General features: G+C 38.5%; 1 pseudogene across 1 annotated transcript; it reads right to left on the minus strand.

Annotated features, from left to right (window-relative positions):
* Nucleotides 1-10,894: 10,894 nt before the first annotated feature.
* LOC126931718 (40S ribosomal protein S23-like) lies at nucleotides 10,895-11,401 on the minus strand (annotated as a pseudogene). Its single transcript, XR_007717908.1, has one exon. The product of XR_007717908.1 is annotated as a 40S ribosomal protein S23-like (transcript).
* Between the last annotated feature and the right edge of the window lie 3,390 nt (nucleotides 11,402-14,791).

Genomic DNA, 14,791 nt, shown 5'->3' on the forward strand with positions numbered 1-14,791 from the left:
TCACCTTGCTTCACACGGTTCTCAAGTTGAATTATGATCCTGACATCCCCCTGCTCTCTGAGGTGCACTGATGGAGGTCAATTAAAAATAACTAAAAGAAGAAAATATGATTTTCTAGCTCGTAGGGAGGAGGAGGGGAGATAACACGGATCCTTCCAAGATGGAATTTTAGCTGGCAAGTGACCGTATTCACTTCCTTCCTTCCTACGCATCCCCGTGTCTAAATGACCCGTGAAACTTGGTCACCTTGCTAGGAATACCACATTGGGACTCACTGCCTCAACACCCTGTTTGTGCCTTAAACCCGAGTTTCAAAGCTCTCTACACCTCAGTCTCAACCTACCAATATGCTTTCACAACCGCTAAAATGTCTAGATCAATGTGATATACAGAAATCTTCATCTGAATCATTTCCATTGTCCTTTTTGTTTTGTGACCTTTCATTCCACTCTAAAAGCCTTAAGTGGTCTCCTGATCTAAATTCCTCTTGTTTTTCCCTTCATTTACTTTCAAAGCTGTTTGGAGTCATCCTTATTCAACTGCTTTACTTTCCTGAAACTTGATATATTTCAGCACATAGCTCTGCAACATCCATACTATCAAGGCTAGAAGTGTCAACTGATCTCAAAAACTACCTAGGGAAACATTTCGTGATATCACCCATTAATATGATACAGAGCTCCTCATGCTTAGAAACTAATTTCTTCTGGCCAGGCGCGGTGGCTCGCGCCTGCAATCCCAGCACTTTGGGAGGCCGAGGCAGGCGGATCACCTGAGGTCAAGAGTTCGAGACCAGCCTGACTAACAAGGCAAAACCCCATCTCTACTAAAAATACAAAAATTAGCTGGGTGTGGTGGTGGGTGCTACTCGAGTGCTGCTCCTCAGCTACTTGGGAGGCTGAGGCAGGAGAATTGCTTGAGCCCGGGAGGCAGAAGTTGCAATGAGCCGAGATTGTGCCATTGCACTCCAGCTTGGGCGACAGAGTCTCCATCTCAAAAAAAAAAAAAAAAAAAAAAAAAAAAAAAAAAAAAAGAAACTAATTTATTCTCTATTCCTAAACTTAAATTTATGTCTTTGTGTGGATTAAGAGAATGGCTTTTCATCCCTCTTTCCCATCTCATTTGTATATTTTGAGAATGATTAGGGTTTTTCATTAGCCTTCTTTTTTACATTAAACTATTCCTTTATCCTTGAGCTACACAATTTTTTTCTTGCTTCAAACTTTACCTCATCTTTTTAGATAATCCAGGCAGATGTTAAATGTATAATTTTACAGCCATATACGTTTTTATATTCTCTCTTAATGTCTTGCCCATCATTTTTCTTTTTCAAAGAGGCTCTTGACAGCAATTGCTACCATTGACTGATGACTTTTGCTACATTTTATAGTTGTCCTTACAACAGTCTCAGGAGATATACACTAATATCTCCATTTTATGGATTTGGAAACAAATTCAGAACCGTGAAAATACTTATCCAACATTCATGGCTCCTATGTAGTGACATGGGATTCACATTCTGACCTGCCCAACTTCAGTCTTTGCTTTTGTATACAGCGAGTAGTGACTGACAAATTTCTGAACGAGAACTCTTCTACTGCAGGTGCACTCTGAACTGTTACCCTCTGTACTTTCCCCATACACTCAGGTGAGCCCAACTCTGATCTGTCACTGATTGTACAGGTTTCAGTTTGTGATGAGTTACTCTGCTATACTTTTCCCTTTTCCTCCTAGGATCTTCAGTCTGCGATTGGCCACTTCACCGAAAAGAAATTTCTTATCCTGTTCTCTCAACTGAGCAGAGGTAAAAGAATCAAATACAGGCTACGCTTCAAAGCCATTTTAAGTTCTTACATATTGAAATTCCAAAGTAATATATGAATGTATACTCTTTGTACAAATTTCAAATAATATCGAGGTATACAGGAGAAAAACATACAAATCTGTCTTCACCAACTTGGGTACCTATGTCATTTGGTAGGTATCATTTTCCTCTGCACTTAAATTATTTGTGGAAACAAGTAGGGAATACACACACAAACAAATACTCCATTTCAACTTTCCAACCAAAACTAACCACAAAAGAATTGAGGGGGCTCCAGAGCTATTTCATTAACCTATTACACAAAAACCAGGAAATCTTTGACCACTTGCTGAGCTTCGCTAGTTATGTTTTTGTTTGTTTGATTGTTTTAAAAATCTGTTTTTGCTGCTTTTCCTTGGGAGGCCTCAGAGATACATCCTTCTCCAGCCTCATCCCTTGGTCATCTTTCTGATCTTTTCCCACCACAGCTTATCACTGGAGATCAGATCACCAGTGTCTCAGTTGGATGCTGGGATTGGATGCCTTCCAGACAACAGTAGGCAAGCTCATGGGAGGACATCCTCCAGATTCCGAACAGAATGAAAATAGACTGTATTAAAAATTATCATCTGCCTTCATCTTCACCTTTGCTTTGTATCTTCTTGTTTCTCTTTATATTTCAAGCCTTCCTCGATAGACGCTGTCCATCATTCACACACTTGCTTGAATTTAATTGGAGAAATTTCATTTCTCTTGTCACGTGACCTTTGCCCCTGCTTTTCTTTACAACCACAGAGTCTAAGTTTTAATATGAGACCCACAGTCAGTGTCACCTACTGGTGATAATTTCCCCAGTTGTCTCCTCAAAACCCTAGAGTGTTTTCATCTTTGGAAAGAATGAAATCAGTTGTTCACTTTACACTATAAGCAGCATTAAGAATTTGTGGTTAAAATCTATATGTATATATACAATTGATCCTTGAATAAGGCAAGGGTTAGAGGTACCAACCCCTGTGCAATCAAAAATCATACAAGGATTTATGACTCCCTCTAAACTTAACTACAAATAACCTGCTGTTGACCTGAAGCCACACCGATAACATAAACAGTTGATTAACACATGTTATATGTATTACATACTGTATTCTTACAACAAACTAAACTAGAGAAAGAAAATGTCATTAAGAAAATCATAAGAAGGAGAAAATTAAGTAGAAGACGATCACCAGAGAGGTCCTTGTCCTCATTGCCTTCAAATTGAGTAGGCTGAGGAGGAGGAGGAAGAGTTCATCTTGCTGTCTTGGGTGGAAGAAGTGGAAGAGGTGGAGGAGGTAGAAGGGAAGATAGGAGAGGTGTACACACATGGTGTAACTTTTATTGAAAAAAAATCTGCATATAAGTAGGCCCGCACAGTTCAAACCTATGTTTTTTAAGGGTCAACTGTGTATATATATGTGGCTAAATCTGGCCTTGGTTATATAATAATTGCCAGGCATGGTGGCTCTCGCCTGTAATCTCAGCACTTTGGGAGGCCGAGGCAGGCAGATCTCCTGAGGTCAGGAGTTTGAGACCAGCCTGACCAACAAGATGAAACCCCATCTCTACTAAAAATACAAAAATTAGCTGAGTGTGGTGGTGGGTGCCTGTAATCCCAGCTACTCGGGAGGCTGAGGCAAGAGAATTGCTTGAACTCAGGAGGCAGAGATTGCAATAAGCCAAGATCACGCCACTACACTCCAGTCTGGGTGACAGAATGAGACTCCATCTCAAAACAAACAAACAAACAAAAAGAATACTTCATAGGAAACAGATTTATTCTTCACTCTCACTGTATCAGTGAGAATAGGCCAGGCTCTGCTGCCATCAGAGAAAACTCCTAAACCTCAGGGGCTTTTTTTTTTGCTCATGCTATGTGTCTGTCTACAAAGGACCATTTAGAAACTCTGCTCCACATTGTATAAGGAAATCTTCCTATTATTGACTAGATCTCACAACACTTTCTTGTTACGATAGCTTTATCTAAAAGGTGCAGATTACACTGCTACAGTGATTCTAGTAGAGAATTTTGTATTCAATCCAAAATGATCTTATTTATTCTAAAATTGTTTCCTCACCTTCTGTCTTTTTAGGTTCCTTAATTCAATGAACTAAAATAAACCTTTATGAACCATTTTTAAAGAAAATACAGTTATAAGAAAAGACCATACACTCTGATTTTGATTTGTCAGTCCTGCTTTAGAATTTTCATTTCTCAGATTAGTCTTTTCCATTTTCCATATTCTTCTTTACCTGTTTCATTAAAATTTGTAAAATATTCTGACATTGCCATAATTTTTGCTTTTCAATCTTTTTTATCTCTAAGTGCTTTCTAATGATTTATAGTCTCACAAAGAGACACATTTTGTTTTAATTTTCTCTATATTCATAGGTTATACTAATTTGATAAGTTTTGTTTATGTCTTATATTGAAAAATATTTATTATCTTTCAAAACATATATTTTCTTGTGCCATTAAAAAATATTCAGCTTCTTTAAAATCTTTTTGATACTTAGGCTTCCTTTCGATAAATGCTTCCATTTTCTGGTTTTATTGTTCTTGGTTCTTTCTTCATAATCATTATCTTGTCTTGCTTTAAAATACTATTTCTTCCATCTTTAAAATCTATCTTATTTCTCCCTGCCTGTTGACTGTCATGTAACTGCAGTGTCATAGAATGACAAATAACCAATGACTTACACATATCTATCTATCTCTGACATGTTCCAAGATATACGCATGTATTTGTCACGCTCAAAGACTGTTTCACTGAGATAAATATTTGGAATGTTATTTAAAATATTTATAAATATGTCTTAATTGTCTATACTTAAAACACTACTTCTCTGTAAAGTACAACTTATTGTTTGATTGCACATAATTTTTACAAAAGTTGCATAAATATATGAATACAAAGTTCAACCAATGACAGAACACCCCTGCCCGAGAGCTTAGAAACGCTTTGTTCTGTTATCGTCTTAATGCTAATAAGAAGAAGGTAAATTGTTAATGTAATTAACTGATTAAAGAGTTATGTCATAGTATTAGACTAATAGAGTTTATTTGACTACTTTGGGATAAGCTATTTTAATATTTAATTTAATAGCCACTTCATAATCTGAATAAAATACTGAGACTGAACAATTGGGTTGTATTATTAGTTAATGGCCAGTCCATTTGCAGGAAGTTAGGTCCTTTGCCTAAGAATATGCATGGGTTAATTTAATCAGGTGGCATTTGTACCCTTTATGTGCTTTATTGTCTAATGCTATACCTGTATAATATTTACCCAGGCAGAGAGATACACGGTTGTGATTGCAAGAGCACTAAGCGTGTTTCAATTTCTCCATCAATACATACCCTCCTACACAATATATATATGGTATGTTGTGTGTGTGTGTGTGTGAATGCACGTGGGTGTGGGTGCTTTAATTTGGAAGTGCCTGAGAATGACATATGGAGACCAGCTACAGAGCAGTAGTTTTTGCGCTAATGATTGGAAATGATCCTTGGAGATGGTGCCCAGTTTGAGGTCAGTGGATGGGGGTCAGAGAGGCAGGACTCCCCAGGGTGCCTCTCATCTTTTATCATCTTCATCCATCAAGGCTGCTGTGTCACATATAACATTTTCCATTCTTTTTTGCCCCTGTGTTCTGGTACTGCTCAACAGCAGCAACCTGTTGATTCTGGACTGCTAAGTACTCCTGGCTGGCATAGGAGGCTGCAGGGTGACTTAACTGTGGTAGACAGACAGAATTGTTTCCAATGTACACCTAAGGAGGCCCTCAGCAAAGCAAACATTGATTTTGGAGGGGCATTTTTTTTCTCTATTTGCTTGCTGCCAGAAGCCTCTAAATAGGATCCCTATTTTTTTTCCTGTTAATATTAACCCATTTAGAGGCTGAACGATAAAGTTCAAGCCAGTAAGTCCTGCAAGATGTTATAAGACGCTGTCACCTCCCTAAACAGAACACCTCCTAGTGAGGATTCAGTAGGTGATTGAACATGAACTAAAACCTTGGAGGCATCCTGAGTGCCTGGGTGGCCTCTGGTTTACTGCTGGTTCACTGGGTTCCTCTTGCCTCAATGGGCCAACTCCCAGTATTATAAATCATATAGATGTGAACTTCTTCCTGAAGTAACTTGTTTGCTTTATTTATTTGGAAAATTTCGGTAACTGCTCTCTCAACGGCTAGGCTGTTGAATTTGCCATAACTGAGGCTTACTCAAGAATGTTTAGTCTTAACACTGTGTGGTTTCCTTTAGTGACTCCTGAGCCACATTTTGAAGAGAGACGTGCTGGTACTGAAGTATGGTGAATTCACTTCCAGGTAACCAGGGGCACCTCAGAATACCTTCGGTTTCAAGACAAAGTGGGTGGCAATGGTGAAGTGGAACCTCTCTCTAAACAAACCAGACCCACATAACCATAAACATACGCACACCCACATACACCTTGATGTTTTGGGCATTGAATATGCAAAAATGAATACAGTTTTAGATGGGAATTTTAGAAAGAGTAATTTTTAATATTTTTAATGTAGAGGTAGTCATGTAAATCTCTCTTCTGAAATAAACTTATTCCACTTCCTCTTGCTGTATTACGTGTCATAAAAAGTGTATTTGAATAAAAGAAAATAAGTACTTTAAAATGAATAAAATCATTCATTGGTAGCAGTGATGTGAGTTTACATTTGGGGCTCCCAGGCCAAACTGTCAGAAAAGACCACATTATTCTTTGTAATTTGCCAAACAGCCTTCTGATGGAGAGCAGAGGAAGATGGAGGGATGGAGGTGGGAGGGAAGAGGGGCTTTACTCTGTATTAAGAAATGCAGAAGCTGCTTCTATAGCTTCCGGACCTGTGAGTAGAAAAATGAGGAAAGTTTTGCAAACCTTCTTTAAGTCGGTGAAAAATTTTCTTTACTTTTAAAAAACTAAAGCATTGGTGAAACCAAAGAAGGAAAGTTTAATCTGTTTTTAACTTCATATGGGACATGTTTTAATACTTCTGAGTTTTTGGGCTTTTCTGTGTGTTCAATTGCACCAGAAAAAGAAGAAAGCCAGAACATATTGTTCAAGGAGTCTGGTCTTCACAATCCATGGGGAAGGCAGTTTTTTCCAAGATTGTTGCAAGAACATCCCTTCTGCTTGCTTTTATGGTTAAGGTTAAGAGTACTGAAAGGATTTCTTCCCTCTGGCGCCCTTCTCTTCGTATCCACTCCTCAGTCTCCCCAACAACTACAGGTTTTAAAATATTGGCATTTATATTATACTTTCAAAAACTGAGCATCTTTATATATGTGCTTGTATCCCTTCCCTAACTCTTTTAAAATGCACAATGCTGTCCAAAATGCTGTACTCTAAAACCAAGAGCATAATATAGAGAGAATTAGCAATGCCAGTTTTATGACTTACCAAGTATTCCTGGGTTCCTTGTGGCAGATTGTATTACACATGATATTAATTAAGTTGAGTGTGTATAGGGAGACAATGAGGATGCAGGGTATGGCAGAGGGAAGGAGGATTTTTTTAAAAGACAGACACAGAATTGCAATAGAGAGAAAAGGGCAGTCCATTCAAGAATTATGGCTTCTATCCCTCACACCAAAATGACTCAGTTTAGACTAATAGGTGACTATAGGGTAAAGGGTCACTTTCTTTTGTACAATACCTTGGATTTCCATGAGTGTGTGTTTCTCTAATGTAAAGTTTTATTTCAGAAACTGGTTGTACTTTCCAAATATTCCAATGGCTAAGAGCATTAAAGAGTTACACAGAGCAGAAATCGGTAGGTAAACACATAGAATGGACTTGACATAGTGAGAACTGTAACCTGTTTGAAATTATGAAAAAACCTGTCTCATTGTAGGTAGAGATATCAAATCACCTTTAAACAGTGCCAGGCAAGCTTCATTGTGGAAAAGAATCAACTGGAAAGCTTGTTAAACACATATTCCTAGTTCCCACCTTTTGAGTTTCTTACTCAGAAGGTTAGGAACTGGACATGAGAATCTGCATTTCCTACAAACTCCCAGGTGAAATTGATACTGCAGGTTCCTGGACTGCACTCTGAAGAGCACTTTTTAAAAACATTGTTTTTGTTCAAGGAAATGGAAGGAGGAGGTGAGAAAATGTGGTGAGTCAATAGTGGGGCTTAGGTAAGTAGTTGCTTAGGTTAGTAAACCAGGCCCACACCATGGTATAAAGATATGACGGGGGTTCTGAATTGAGTACAATCTATTTCTGATGCTAGAGTATTCTCTAAACCAATTTTTTTCCTGCAAAATGAATATACTTGGGGAATACTAGCTGAGCACTGGATTATAAATTTAAACATATTACAACCTTCCTAGGCTCTTCTGCAGCGTGGATGTAAACCTTCTCATGGGTTCCAAGCAATCATGGGCACATTGACTGCAGGATCACATTTGTGCTGGTGTACCACATGGAAGCCAGAAGAAAAAGCAGTGGCAACCTCCAGCTCACTCCTTGCCTCGCATTGTTTTTGGAAGAACTCTTTGCATGCAGTGTGCTCAAAAGTTATTTGATAAATTGGGAGTGGGTGGGGAGACGAAAAACCTGAAAAGAGAGACTCTTTTTTTCCCTGATAATAAGGTTAAGGATGGGGAAAGAGATTAAGCTATTCGTTAAAATTCATTGTGACCTCATTTGCACCCTGAGTTTGTGGAGCATAATATACTGGCTTAACGGGGACCAATATATCATACTGGTTTAAAAGGGACTAATATGTCCATCAAATGGGAGATTGGCCACCCTGGAAGAAGAGAAAAGAGTTGAAGTAGAAACGTGGACACAGCATCTTCAGCAGTGTCTGCAGAAGAAAGTGTACACTAATCTTCAAAACCAGTGTTTGTTTCTTTTGGAAACTCTGTTTCCCATCATGGGATGAATTCAATAGGTAATTTCAGTTCAATATTATAATACCTGCCGTTATGATCACCAAGCTAAATCTTCTGACTCAGATTCTATATTCATTAGTAGTTTTGTCAGTCTCCATGAAACACCTGCTGGGATTTTTATTGGGATTAAATGACATCTATAGATCAATTTGGGGAGAATTCACATCTTAACAACAATGAATCATAACATTCATTAATATAGCATATCCCTCTATTTATTAAGTTCTTTAAAAATTTTCCTCCTAATGCTTAGTAGTTTTCACAGAATGAAGATCTTTTAATCTTTTGTTACATTTCTCCCCAGGTGTTTGATGCATTTTGATGATCTTATAAATCATATTTCTTTTAAATTTCATTTTCCAAGTGACGTTTACTGGTATGCAAGCATATGATTTATTTGGGTTATGTAGCACAGAGTCTGATTCCATGTTTTCATGTTTGACTTCTGACTTCTTCCAAACCCCACCTCCCTTTTCCCTTTTGCTCCATATCAGGACAGATTGGTAAGAAAGCCCAAGTGAATGTCCTTTTATGGCACCTGTGGGAAAGTCAAAGCTGGCAAACCACCAGCTGTCACTTGGGACTATTTCTCCAGTCCCACCCCCTTGCTACTATATAGGCCCAACCCACAGAGGCCTGCTGAGACCTGCTTGTACCCTCATTCCCATTTCAGGAATCCCTTGTGTGAATAACAAGTTTTCTTCCAAATTATTTAGTTATGTAGAGTGCCATTGGCATCAACATCCTACCTATTGACTGGGAAAGGTAACATTCTGCCTTCTTGGGATAAATATAAAGCAAGGTATGTTGATCTTATACCCAGCAACTTTCCTAAATTTACTTACTATCTCTAATGGTTTGAGAATTAATTTGAGCTTTCTATGTAAAAAATCATATCATTTGTGAATAACGACAATTTTACTAATTCTTTTTCAATCTTTTTACTTTTTTATTGCTTTATTGAACTAGCTCGGTCCTCCAATTTTTGAATAGGATTGTTGGCTGTAGACATCTTATGTTCTTGCCATTCTCAGGAGGAGAAAATGGTAAATATTTTACCGTGTTATATGGATCATTAACATTTTTGTAGATAACCGTTATCAGATTAAGAAAATTTCTGGCTATCTCTAGTGTGTGGAATATTTTTCTTTTAGATAATAAATGGGTATTGAATATTATCATTTTTTTGTATTTATTGAAATAATCACATGGCTTGTCTACTTTGTTTACTTACTGGTTAATCTACATTGGTTAATTTTCAAATTAACCTTAGTTTTGATGTATTACTATTTTTTTAAAACTTTTAAGTTCTGGGATACATGTGCAGGATGTGCAGATTTGTTACATAGGTAAATGTGTGCCATGGTGGTTTATAACACCTATGAACCCATCAACTAGGTATTAAGCCTGACATGCATTAGCTATTTTTCCTGATGCTCTCCCCACCCGTGCTGTCCCCTGACAGGCCCCAGTGTGTGTTATTCCACTCCGTGTGTCCATGTGTTCTCATTGTTCAGCTCCCACTTATAAGTGAGGACATGCAGTGTTTGGTTTTCTGCTCCTGCATTAGTTTGCTGAGGATAATGGCTTCCTGCTTCATCCATGTCCCTGCAAAGGACATGATCTCATTCCTTTTTATGGCTGCATAGTATTCCTTGGCATATATGTACCATATTTTCTTTACTCAGTCTGTCATTGATGGGCATTTGGGTTGATTCCATCTCTTTGCTATTGTAAATAGCATTGCATTGAACATATGCATGTGTGTACCTTTATAACAGAATAATTTATATTTCTTTGGGTATACATGCAGTAATAAGATTGCTGTGTCAAATGGTATTTCTGGCTCTAAATCTTTGAGGAATTGACACACTGCCTTCCATAATGGTTGAACTAACTAACATTCTGGCCAACAGTCTAAAAGTGTTCCCATTTCTCTGCAACCTTGCCAGCATCTGTTGTTCCTTGACTTTTTAATAATTGCCATTCTGAATGGCATGAGATGGTATTTCACTGTGGTTTTGATTTACATTACTCTGATGATCAATGATGTTGAGCAAATTTTTTTTTCATGTTTGTTGGCAGAATTTATGTCTTCTTTTGAGAAGTGTTTGTTTATGTCCTTTGCCCACTTTTTTTGGCATATGAAAATTTATTACTACAGTGTTTTCACCATTAAAATGTATGATCTTGGTCTTTCCTTCTTGCCTTTGTATAGGGCCAGAAGAGATACATTGGCTACTTTGACAACCTTAAAGCGGACTCCAGGAATATCACCAACAGTATGACCTTTGCGACCAAATCCAGCATCCAAAACTTCATCATTTTCCTCAATAAAGTTCAAGCAACCGTCGTTGGGTACAAAGGCTGTGATTTTCTTGCCATTCTTGATCAGCTGGACCCTGATACACTTCCTAATGACAGAATTTGGCTGTTTGGCTTCAACTTCTACTTTTCCAGGATGATTCCTTTTGCATGAGAAGCACCTCCAAAAGGGTAGGCCTTCAGGGCTGTGCCCAAATGGGTTTTCTTGTACTGTTTATCATGCCACTTCTGGTCTCGTCGGTGACTACGGAGCTTCCTAGCAGTACGAAGTCCACGACACTTGCCCATCCTGTCGGCGCCACCGGCCTGAGAGAAAAAGCCATTGCCCACTTTTTAATGGGGTTGTTTTATTCTTCTGAATTTGCTGAAGTTCCTTGTAGATTCTTGATATTAGAATTTTGTCAGATGAGTAGATTGCAAAATTTTCTCCCATTCTGTAGGTTGTCTGTTGACTCTGATGATATATATTTTTTTCTCTGCAGAAGCTCTTTAGTTTAATTGGATCCCATTTGTTAATTGTTGCTTTCATCGTATAGCTTTCAGATATTTCATCATAAAATCTTTGCCCATGCCTATTTCCTGAATGGTATTGCGTAGATTTTCTTTTAGGGTTTTTATAGTTTTGTGTTTTACATTTAAGTCTTTAAACCACCCTGAGTTAATTTTTGTATAAGGTATAAGTAAGGGGTCCAGTTTCTGTTTTATGGATATGGCTATCCAGTTTTTCCAGCACCATTTATTAGATAGGGAATCTTTTCCCCATTGCTTGTTTTTGTCAGGCTTGTCAAAGATCAGATGGTTGTAGATGTGTGGTGTTATTTCTGAGTTATCTATTCTGTTCCATTGGTCTATATGCCTGTTTTTGTACAAGTACCATGCTGTTTTGGTTACTGTATCCTAGTTTGAAGTTGGGTAGCATGATGCCTCTAGCTTTGTTCTTTTGCTTAGGATTGTCCTGGCTATATGAGCTATTTTTTGGTTCCACATGAATTTTAAAATAGTTGCTTTTTGTAATTCTGTGAAGGATGTCAGTGGTAGTTTAATGGAATAGCATTGAGTCTATAAATGGCTTTGGGCAGTATGGCCATTTTCATGATATTGATTCTTCCTATCCATGAACATGAAATATTTTTCCATCTGCTTGTGTTTTCTCTGATTTCCTTGAGCAGTGGTTGGTAGTTCATCTTGAAGAGGTATTTCACTTCCCTTGTTAGCTGTATTCCTAGGTATTTTATTCACTTTGTGGCAATTGTGAATAGGAGTTTATTCATGTTTTGGCTCTCTGCTTGTCTGTTGTTAGTCCTTAGTAATGCTTGTGTTTTCTGCATATTAATTTTGTATCCTGAGACTCTGCTGAAGTTACTGAGGAGCTTAAGAAGGTTTTGGCCTGGGTCAATGGGGTTTTCTAGATATAGGATCATATTATTCGCAAACAAAGAATATTTGACTTCCTCTCTTTCCTATTTGAATACCTTTTATTTCTTTGCCTTGCTTGATTGCCCTGGCCCGAACTTCTAATACTATGTTGAATAAGAGCAGTGAGAGAGGGCATCCTTGTCTTGTACCAGTTTTCAAGGGGACTGCTTCCAGCTTTTGCCCATTCAGTGTGATATTGGTTGTGGGTTTGTCATAAATGGTTCTTATTGTTTTGAAGTATATTCCTTTAATACCTAGTTTATTGAGAGTTTTTAACGTGAAGGGATGTTGAATTTTATTGAAGAGTCTTTTTTCTCTGAGTCTATTGAGATAATCGTGTGGTTTTTGTCTTTAGTTCTGTTTATGTGATGAATTACGTTTATTGGTTTGCATATTTTGAATTAGGCTTGCAACCCTGAGGGTGAAGCTGATTTGATCACGGTGAATAAGCTTTTTGGTGTGCTGCTGGATTCAGTTTGCCAGTATTTTATGGAGGATTTTTGCATCAAAGTTCATCAGGAATATTGGCCTGAAGTTTTCTTTTTTTGTTGTTGTATCTCTGCCAGGTTTTGGTATCAGAAACGAGGATTGCAACCCCTACTTTTTTCTGTTTTCCATTTGCTTGGTAAATTTTCCTCATCCCTTCATTTTGAGCCTATGTGTGTCCTTGTATATGATGCTGGCTGGTTCATTTTGCAGACTTGTTAATGCAGTTGCTTCATAGTGTTGTTGGTTTATGTACTTCAGTGTGTTTTTGTAGTGGTTCTTAATGGTTTTTCCTTTCCATGCATAGTGCTTCCTTCACGAGCTCTTGCAAGGCAGGCCTGGTGGTGACAACATACCTCAGCACTTGCTTGTCTGAAGAGGATTTTATTTCTCCTTCACTTATGAACCTTACTGTGGCCAGATATGACATTCTGGGTTGAAAATTATTTTCTTTAAGAATGTTAAATATTGGCCCCCCATCTTTTCTGGCCTGCAGAGTTTCTGCTGAGAGTTTTGCTGTTAGTCTGAGGGACTTCCTTTTGTAGGTGACCTGGCCTTTCTCTCTGACTTCCCTTAACATTTTTCTTTCATTTCAACCTTGGAGAATCTGATGATTATGTGTGTTGGGGTTGATCTTCTCATGGAGTATCTTATTGGGGTTCTCTGGATTTCCTGCATTTGATTGGCCTGTCTTGCTAGGTTGGGGAAGTTCTCCTGGATGATATCCTGAAGTACGTTTTCCAACTTGGTTCCATTCTCCCCATCTTTCAGGTACTTCAATCAGTCATAGGTTCAGTCTTTTTACATAATCCCATAGTTCTCAGAGGTTTTGTTTGTTCCTCTTCAGTCTTTTTTTTTTTTTTTTAATCTTGTCTGCCTGCCTTATTTCAGCAGAAGAGTCTTCAAGCTCTGATAGTCTTTATTCCACTGGTTGATTTGGCTGTTGATACTTGTGTTTGCATCATGAAGTTCTCATGCTGTGTTTTTCAGTTCCATCTGATTATTTATGTTTCTTTCTCGACTGGTTATTCTAGTTAACAGTTCCTGTAATCTTTTATCATGGTTCATAACTTCTTTACATAGGGTTAGAACATAATCCTTCAGCTCAGCAAAGTTCGTTGTTACCCACTTTCTGAAGACTACTCCTGTCAGTTATCATCTCAGCTTCAGCATAGTTTTGCGCCCTTGCTGGAGAGGTGTTGTGATCATTGGAAGATGAGAGGCATTCTGGCTTTTGGAATTTTCAGCATTTTTGAATTGGTTTTCCTCATCTTCATGGATTTATCTACCTTTGATCTTTGAGGCTGTTAACCTTTGGTTGGGGTTTGTGTGTGTGTGTGTAGGGGGGGTGTCTTTTTTGTTGATGATGTTGTTGTTATTGTTGCTTTCTGTTTGTTTGCTTTTCTTTTAACAGTCAGGCCTCTCTTCTGCAGGTCTGCTACAGTTTGCTGGGGGTCCACTCCAGACCCTGTTCACCTGGGTATCACCAGTGGAGGCTGCAGAACAGCAAAGATTGCTGCCTGCTCCTTCCTCTTGAAGTATCCTCTCAGAGGGGCACCAACCTGATGCCAGCAGGAATTCTCGTGTATGAGGTGTCTGTTGACACCTGTTCGGAGATCTCATCCAGTCAGGAGGCACCGGATCAGGTTCCTGCTTAAGGAGGCAGTCTGGACGCCCCTAAGTGGTGTGGGTATGCTGGGTGGTGGGGAATCCCTCTCATCCGGATTGCCTGAACTCTTCAGAGCCAGTAGGCAGGAAAGATTAAGTCCCCTTCCCCCAGGTGCTCTGACTCAGGGAGAAGA

Source organism: Macaca thibetana, chromosome 11 (assembly GCF_024542745.1).
Source record: "Macaca thibetana thibetana isolate TM-01 chromosome 11, ASM2454274v1, whole genome shotgun sequence".
NCBI lineage: Eukaryota > Metazoa > Chordata > Mammalia > Primates > Cercopithecidae > Macaca > Macaca thibetana.